This window comes from Pan troglodytes, chromosome 3, assembly GCF_028858775.2.
Source record: "Pan troglodytes isolate AG18354 chromosome 3, NHGRI_mPanTro3-v2.0_pri, whole genome shotgun sequence".
Classification (NCBI taxonomy): Eukaryota; Metazoa; Chordata; class Mammalia; order Primates; family Hominidae; genus Pan; species Pan troglodytes.
Window position 1 is genome coordinate 126,390,447 of NC_072401.2, and position 9,869 is coordinate 126,400,315.

Genomic DNA, 9,869 nt, shown 5'->3' on the forward strand with positions numbered 1-9,869 from the left:
AGAAATTAAGTGTGTGAAATGTAACCACATTTTCAGATGGGGTGAAAATAGCAAGGAAACTAGAAGTGAATACTAAAGGTATGACTGAATTCCTGTAATCTCATCGTGAAACTTTAATGTATGAGGAATTGCTTCTTATGGGTGAACAAAGAAAGGGGCTTCTTGAAATAGAATTTACTCCTGGTGAAAATACTAAGAAAACTGTTGAAATGAAAACAAAAGTTTTAGAATATTACATCATAAACATAGTTGATAAAGCAGCAGCAGGATTTGAGAGAATTGACTCCAGTCTTGAAAAAGTTCATCTATGGTTAAAACACAATCAAATAGCATTGCATGCTACAGAGGAATCTTTTAATGGAAGGAAGAATTCATCTTTTGGCAAGCTTCATTGTTGTTTTATTTTAAGAAATTGGGCCAGGTGTGGTGGCTCATGCAAGTAATCCCAGCACTTTGGAAGGCCGAGGCAGGTGGACCACCTGAGGCCGGGAGTTTGAGACCAGCTTGGCCAACAAGGTGAAACTCTATCTCTACTAAACATACAAAAATTAGCTGGGCGTGGTGACCCACGTCTGTAAACCCAGCTACTCGGGAGGCTGAGGCAGGAGAATCACTTGAACCCTGGAAGTGGAGGTTGCAGTGAACCAAGATAGCGCCACTGCACTCCAACCTGGGAGACAGAGTGAGACTCCGTCTCAAAAAAAAAGAAATTGCTGGTGGGCGCAGTGGCTCACGCCTGTAATCCCAGCACTTTGGGAGGCCGAGGAGGACGGATCACGAGGTCAGGAGATTGAGACCATCCTGGCTAACATGGTGAAACCCCGTCTCTACTAAAAATAAAAAATTAGCTAGGCATGGTGGCGGGCACCTGTAGTCCCAGCTACTGGGGAGGCTGAGGCAGGAGAATGGCGTGAACCTGGGAGACGGAGGTTGCAGTGAGCCAAGCCTGCGCCACTGCACTCCAGCCTGGGCGACAGAGTGAGACTCCATCTCAAAAAAAAAAAAAAAAAGAAAAGAAATTGCTGCAGCCACCCCAAGCAAACAACCATCCTCATCAATCAGCAGCCATCAACACTGAAGCAAGACCCTCCACTAGCAAAAAGATGAGAACTCACTGAAGGCTCAGATGATACTTAGCATTTTTTAAGCAATAAACTATTTTTAATTGAAGTATATACATTGTTTTTGTAGACATAATGCTATTGTACACCTAATAGACTGCAGTATAGTATAAACATAACTTTTATATGCACTGGGAAACCAAAAAAATTGAGTTTCTTTATTGTAATATTTGCTTTATTGTAGTTGTCAGGAATTGATTCTGTATATCTTTAAGTTATATCTGTATTCAGAGAAGAATTCTTAACAATATTTCATTTAGGAACTACTATTTTTTCAGTTGTAAATTAAAATGATCTAAATGTAGAGGACAAACGTATTTCTACTAATTTAAAAAGAAATATTTGAATACATGTATGTTGGTTTCTCTGTGTGTTTGTGTTTGTACATGCATATATTCCCATATATATCTATTTACATGTGTGTGAGTGCGGATTTAATATATGAGCTTATGTATTAAAAATCGTACCATGAACTATCTTCAGCATTGATGTGTTTCTTAGTGAGTTAATAAATTAACTATGCTGATGTAAAAGAGGCAAAACTTTACCTCTACCCTACAGGGATTTTCTTATTAGCGAAACCTGATAATTAAATGGACATATGACAGATCAACAAAAGAAAAGCATACAAGTTTATTTAATACAAGTTTTACTTGACACAGAGCCTTCATAAGGAAATGAAGACCTAAAGACGCAATTAGAGTTGAACAGTTAAGTACTGCATTCGACAAAGTGTAGCAAAATGTGAAAATGTAACAAGGAAAAGGAGCTGTGGCTAGGGTAGATAATTGGGTGGAGAAGTTCCTGGAAAGGTACTTCCAGGGTTAGTCTAATAATGTTTGTTCGTATACTTTTTATTTTCTGCCTCAACTTCCTGTCTTTAATGATAAAAATGATACTTTCCTCTAATACAGGGAGACTCTTTTGCATGGAATTTCCTCTCCTGCTTTTAAGACACAGAATGTATGTCACAGTGATCTTCTTGCACCTTGGAGAACTTTTCTGTCTAGCTAAAGGATTGTAAACACACCAATCAGCACTCTGTGTCTAGCTAAAGGATTGTAAATGCATCAATTAGCACTCTATAAAATAGCACCAATCAACACTCTGTGTCTAGTTAAAGGATTGTAAGTGCACCAATCAGCACTCTAAAAACGCACCAATCAGCACTGCGGCTAGCTAAAGGTTTGTAAACGCACCAATCAGCCCTCTGTAAAAACAAACCAATCAGTGCTCTGTGTCTAGCTAAAGGTTTGTAAACACACCAATCAGCACTCTGTAAAAACGCACCAATCAGTGCTCTGTGTCTAGCTAAAGGTTTGTAAATGCACCAATCAGCACTCTGTAAAAACGAACCAATCAGCACTCTGTAAAATGGACTAATCAGTGGTCTGTAAAATGACCAATCAGCAAGACTTGGGTGGGCCAAATAAGGGAATAAAAGCTGGCCACCAGAGCCAGCAGTGGCAACCTGGATAGGTCCCCTTTTGTGTTGCGGAAGCTTTGTTCTTTTGCTCTTCACAATAAGTCTGGCTGCTGCTCACTCTTTGGGTCCTCACCAGCTTGAAGAGCTGTAACACTCGCTGTGAAAGTCTATGGCTTCACTCCTAAAGTCAGTGAGACGATGAGCCCACCAGAAGGAAGAAACTCTGGACACATCTGAACATCTGAAGGAATAAACTTCGGACACACCATCTTTAAGAGCTGTAACATTCACCGCGAGGGTCTGCAACTTCATTATTGAAGTGAGACCAAGAACCCACCAGAAGGAACAGTTGTATATCACAATATATAATTACCATCTTAATAGTAACACTATCCTTTAAATTATTAATTTTTAAAATAACCTGTTAAGTAATTCAAAGGATTTTTTTCAAAGTCCGTATATTCCTATTTGAGTTTATTCTTCATTTATTTTCATGTCCTTTGTTAACAACGTTTTTTATTCCTAAATAATTTCATCTAAGTGCTCTCAATTGACCTCCCATTCCAAACATCTTCAAAAGTACTTGCTACTTCACCATTTTGAGATGCAGTAAATTATTAAGTGTATGCTTCATTCTCAGAGAATAATCCACGAATAATTTTGCAGGAAGCTGATGTCTACTAGGAGGGCTCATTAACAGCCAGACAAATAATAGAGAATCTTTCTTATTCTGTTATTTCATTCTTGATACTTTGTTAGACAAGGGAATTAGGTTAGTGTTTGAGGTTCTGTTCTTCTCAGCACCATGCTGATTATTCAATAACTAATGTCTCTGCAATTATTCCTCCTGAAGTTATAAAACAGAGACATTCTAGGAAAGTTTACCCACCCACCCCTACTCTGCAAAAACAAAAACAAAACAAAGCAAAAAAGAAAAAATCCTGAATGGCCACAGGTGTCCCCTGTTAAATGGAACATTCACACAATGGGAACGGTTCACATGAAGTCTGGCTTGTTAGCTTCTTCAGAGTTTAAAAGGATGTTTGTAGACATCTAAAAAAAGTCTTTTCATTACATCAGTTAATCTGAAAATTTGCTGCAATATCTTTCACTTACTTCTGTATTGTTTACTGTTGTTCCAATGTGTCTATTATTGAGATAATGATTTAGGAGTCAAATAATTTATGTACCTTTCTAGTCATTCATTCATTTATTCAATACCTACATAGTTTGAGAGACTTAGACAAAGTAATGATACAGAAAGATGAGTAAGACACCCTACTTACTTTCAAAATTCAGAGTGTAATGGAGAAACATGGAAATAAGTTAGTTACCATAATGCAAGAGAGAACATAAAAAGAAAGATAATATAATGGGTATTTTTTAGGTGTTTGCTCAAATCACAATTTTCTGAGAATTGCCTTTTATCCATGTGCATCCCCACAGTCCCACTGTTGTGATCTTCCACAGGGAATCCTGTAACATGTTTCCTGAACCTTTTTTTTTTTTGAGATGGAGTCTTGCTCTATCACCCAGGCTGGAGTGCAGTGGCGTGGCCTCGGCTCACTGCAACCTCCGACTCCCGGGTTCACGCCATTCTCCTGCCTCAGCCTCCCGAGTAGCTGGGACTATAGGCACCCACCACCGTGCCTGGCTACTTTTTTTGTATTTTTAGTAGAGATGGAGTTTCACTGTGTTAGCCAGGATGGTCTCGATCTCCTGACCTCGTGATACACCGACCTCGGCCTCCCAAAGACCTGAACTTTTTTTGTTACATCCAAAATGGACATTTAACACAAGGTGGAACTTAGTATGTAGAATGTTAAGATCCAAACAAACTGGGATGGCCATTTAAAGTAGAGTAACATAAACTTGAGAATTTTGGGGATGCTCAGGTTTACATAGAAGCAGAAAAACAATCTAGTACTTAAAGAGAATTAAGCAACTATAACAAGAAAAGGAGTGATGAGAGATTGTGGGGAGCAGTAGAGGGATAGAGAAGACATACTGTTTGATTATTGAACTTTCTAGTTCCTGGTTGCACTGTCATGTGAAGTCCAGGTGTACCTCCTACCCTTGAGCGAGACTACTTCTTTCAGATTTACCCTCAGTTATTTTTATGATGTTGCTGCTTGAACTATTTCAAATGTTTTTACTTGGTTGCAAAAGAACATAGGCTAATATGTGAGAAGCTTTTTAATACTAATAAAGTATTTTTCAAATTTAAATGCATATTGAGCACTTTGCTAAAAGCTACACACTTGAATTATCTCACTCTGAGAAAGGTATAAATAACTCAGTCCATTTCACAGATGAGGAACTTGACACTCTACAGATGAAGCTACAGGATTTGTGTCTGGGTCTGACAGACTCCAGAGCCCAAGTTTTAACCATTGAACTCCATTGCCCTTTAAAAGTTTTAAAGAGAAGGATAGATATTTTCTATTTTATTGTTATCACTGAACAATGAAATGTTCTTAGATGTTACTTAATGAAATGAAAGCAGTATTTTTCTCATGTAAATGGGTACGAAAGTTACAATCATTACCATTTGGCAAAATTTTTAAAATTAAAAAAAAAGCATGACTTCTTTATTCTTGTGACACCAAGAGATGCAATAAAATGTAAGAACTTAAACTTAACTAAAGAGAATGGAGTTCCAGTGCTAGTTTGGGCCATTTGCTTAACATCTATGGGCCTCAATTTCCTTTACTGCAAGATGGATAATAATGATGTCTATTTGAAGGACTTCCTGAAAAACTTAAATGGCTACATGTATTAAATGAGTATTTTATGTACCAAGCACACAGAATATGCCCAGTAAATGATAGTTAGTTTTCCCTCTTTCCTTTCTTTTTTAATTTTTTATGATTATTATACTTTAAGTTCTGGGGCACATGTGCAGAACATGTAGTTTTGTTACATAGGTATACACGTGCCATGATGGTTTGCTGCACCCATCAACCCATCACCTACATTAGGTATTTCTCCTAATGTTATCCCTCCTCTAGTCCCCCACCTGCAACAGGCCCTGGTGTGTGATGTTCCCTCCCTGTGTCCATGTGTTCTCATTGTTCAACTCCCACTTATGAGTGAGAGCATGCTTATAGTTCCTAAATTATTGTGCATATAATTCCTACTCTTCTTGAAATCCAAAGACATTATTTTAATCATCAAATATTAATTAAGTATATGACATTTTAGGTACCAGGGGAAACATATATTAATTTATATAATCTAAACCTATAATGTAGGTAACATTTGCATTTTATTAAAAAATCTAAGTTTTAAAGTGTTTAAATAGTATTATCTAAGGTTATTGACTAAGAAGTATAATGTTTGAGTTTAATATACCTTTATAGACCTCCATTTACATCACAAAACTACCATTTACTTGCAGCTATCTTTCATAAAAAACTATTAAAGGCATATATTAAATGAATTCTTTTTTCCAATTGAAGAATTGATTAGAGCCCAATCAATATGGATAAAAGAATAATATTAGACCAGTGCGGATTTGCTTCTGTTATCACATTTTGTTTTATCCATTTTTTTATTCCTTGTAGTATGTATCTATTGACAGCAAAACCTTTTATTACAATTATCAATTTACTTGTGCAACTTTCTCATAAAATAGGTAATTTTTTTATTTTTAAATTTGGGATCCATGGAGGTATATGTAAAGGTTTTTTTAAGTGGGTATATTGCGTGATATTGAGCTGGAGGTATAGATGGTCCTGTCACCCAGGCAGTGAGCATAGTACTCAATCGGTAATTTTTCAACCCATTCTTCTCTTCCTCTCCCCACTCTAGTAATTCTCATTGTCTATTTAACCCATGTTTATATCCATGTGTAGTCAGCGTAAAACAGATCTTATAGAATTAAATGTTAGTCAATTTATTTCTAAAGTTGTGTTTCCCTCCAATAGGCTCTTTATAATGCTTATAATTACTATATAGTTTCTCTAATCTTTAGTTTAATATATATGTTTTATTAACTGTGAACTATTTTCTCTTCTAATATAATGATCAAAACAATGTTTAACTTTTTCTTGGCAAGAAGAATATTATCCTCAATAAAAGTTCTATAAACATGGATCTCATTGGGCGGAAAAACTGCTTTCATGATACTTTATTGTAGTCCAAAGCATGTTTTCTCAATTACTTCATGACATACATTCAATACTTTATGCAATGATCTGAGAAAAAAGTTACGAAGACTTGAACTGAGTGACAGACAGAAGGAGATTAAGGGGGTGCATTTGAGAGCTATTTGAGAGATAAAATCTAATGAGTGACTAGATGAAGAAGTATAAGAAAGAGGGAGTTGTCACAATGACAAGTTGTTATTTGACAGGAAGTATAGGAGGAAACACAATTTTTGTTTTGCTTTGTTTTAGTTAAAAATAAAAAGCTTAATGTAGTTTTGACACGTTGGACATACTCTTGCAGTGAATTGAAGGTAACAGTTTAGGGAGCAAGAGGGAGGGCTAAGTAAAAAATTACAGGTTGAGAATCATTATAAGTTGGGCTAAAATTAAAGCTAATCAGTATGAGAGAAGTACAGAGTAAGAACAGAAGACAAAAAATTTGAGCGATTTTATTTTAAGGTTGTTTTATTTCAGTGTTTAAAAAATATTCCTAAATAAAATTTTGCTTCATAGGCAAATAGTAGATATTTTTCTTGCTTAAGACATATATATTCTGACCAATAAGATAGCCTGGTCTTTTGAGATCTCTAGCATGTACAAACAAGAAGGAATCATAGGCAAATTAAAAAATAGATTTTTAGACTGCTAAATTCAATCACGGTTTTATAATATATTCTGAATGTGTATAAAGTGAACATTCAATAAGTGTTCACCTCAGTTTTCCATCACTGCATAAAAACAAAACTAACTTATGATTTAAAATGAGACCAATCATTTATTTGAACATGGTTTTGTAACTAACCAGCACTCAGTGGAGATTGTCTCATGAAATCATGGTCCAGGACTCTTGAAGAGGGCTGGAGAATCCATTTCCAAGATGGTTCCCTCACACAGCTAGCAGGTTGGTGCTGGTTACTGACTGGGAATTTAGCTGAGGTCTCAATTGTCTTCCATATAGGCTTCCTCATGTGCCTACATGATATTGGATTCTGAAAACAAAAAATAAACATATCTATTTCTCTTCATATATTCTCTGTATTTTATTAGTGAAAACAGCTCAAGGTCCTGTCAAGATTCAAAAAGTAGAAACAGAGTTCCCACATTTTTCTGCTGGTAGTAACAAAGAATTTGAGGCCACGCTTCATCATTGTGTTCTTCATTCTGTCCATAAATTATTACCAACCCTCATACTTCATCAAATCCTCCCCAAATCTTCAATATTGCATACATTTTGGCACTAAAATCTAGAATCGCATCATTTAAATCAGATTCAGGTGCATATGGCAAGCTTCAGGTGCTGCAGTTCCTCTAGATTTAAAGATCTGCTAACTAAAGGGAAATGTTAGCTACTGCATGCACACGACATGCTATAATGTGTAAAGGTCAGAGAAACAGAAAATTCAATTCAAAAACAAGAAAAGATGGAGGCATACTTTGATGACTAATCCATAGCTTGAAAAATTGGGGCAAATGCTGTCAGTTCTCAATATGGTATAGTCATTCTTCCTAGAAGTGTCTCTTGGTTCTGCTTTTTGGGCTCTTGGTTTATTACTTTGAGTTATGTTGGCTTTTCTATGAGATATGGTACTTGAGACTGCAGCTAAGGAGCTTTTCCAATCTGCTTCCTGCTCATAACATATTGAGAGTCCAAAGTTCTCTTCATTGTGAACTGATGCTAAGATTTCAGTGCAATCCATAATAAATTCTTTAAAAATGAGGCCTCCTGTGTATAAGATTATAATCTATCACATTAAACAAAATCCACAGCTGCTGATTTCTTCAACACAGGCTGTCTCTACCTTGTTCTCAGAGGTAGGATGATATTAGACGATATCCTTAAGATATAAAACCTGCCATTTAGCAGATAGAGTTTAAGGGATACAACCTGGTGATTGTTACAGACACTTTTGTTTAGCCAAGAAGGTCTGTACAGCACCTCCTTCAGTCTTCCTGAAGTCTTAACAATAGCTGTGGCTTAGTTTGTTTTGTGCTTCTATAACACACCTGAGACTGATAATAAATAATTAACAGAAAATTATTAGCTTACAATTCTGGAGGCTGGTAAGTCCAATATCGAGGTGTTGGGCTCTTGCAAAGACCTTCTTGCTGTGTCATCACATGGGAGACGGGAGAAAGGCAAGAGAGAAAAAAGGGCCAAATTCACACTTTTTATAACAGCATTAATCGCACCCATGAGAGTGGAGCCCTTATGACCCAGTTACCTCTTGAAGATCCCATTCCCACTTCTCAACGTTGTTACAATGGCAATTAAATTTCAACGTGAGCTTTGGAGGACACAAACATTTGGACCATAGCAAGGTGTTAGGCTACACTCTTGAACGTGAGGCCACACATTGAAGACAATACCTTGGATGTGATGCTTGTCCTGAGCCTATTTCTTACATTGTGAAATTTTGCTGCCTGGAGAGGTTAAGAATGAGAAAACGTTTTATTTCCAAACCCAGTGCATCAGGCTTTTTTATTTTTTATATTTTATTATTATTTTTTTTTTGAGTCAGAGTCTCACTCTGTCACCCAGCCTAGACTGCAGTGGCACAATCTCAGCTCACTGCAATCTCTGCCTCCTGGGTTCAAATGATTCTCCTCCCTCAGCCTCCTGAGTAGCTGGGATTACAGGCATGCGCCACCACACCCAACTAATTTTTGTATTTTTAGTAGAGACCAGGTTTCTCCATGATGGCCAGGCTGGTCTCAAACTCCTGGCCTCAGGTGACCTGCCTGCTTCAGCCTCTCAAAGTGCTAGGATTACAGACACGAGCCACCATGCCTGGCCATTTTTTTATAGTTTCTCTAAATTCTGCTTGATAACTGAACAGTTCTGCTTTTTTTTTTAGCTTATCTCAATTTTCTGGCACTTTACTGTGCAGTTAAAAGAAGCCAGTTGGCACTTGAAAATTTTTCCCGGACATCTCTTTAATCATGATTTCATTAGGTAGACTTTCTATCTTCCATATTATCGCAGATTATGATGTTGCTACACCTTCCCCGACCCGTAAAAGGAGAACTCCTATAACAATTTCATCACTCTATTTCAAACCTTCATTAAGTGTCTCCTTGAGGCTCTTCAGGCCTCTGCCCACCTCTCCCCGCAATACCCATTCTAAGGACAGTGCCACAGATTTTGAGTTTGTTTACAGTACCACCACACTT

At 36.9% G+C, this 9,869-nt stretch overlaps 1 long non-coding RNA gene across 1 annotated transcript; it reads right to left on the reverse strand.

Annotated features, from left to right (window-relative positions):
• Positions 1–7,540: 7,540 nt before the first annotated feature.
• On the reverse strand, positions 7,541–9,143 carry LOC134809834 (uncharacterized). Its single transcript, XR_010156393.1, has 3 exons — positions 9,066–9,143; positions 8,746–8,804; positions 7,541–7,687 (listed from the first exon to the last, which is right to left on the reverse strand). It is a non-coding gene; the product is annotated as an uncharacterized LOC134809834 (long non-coding RNA).
• Positions 9,144–9,869: the final 726 nt, after the last annotated feature.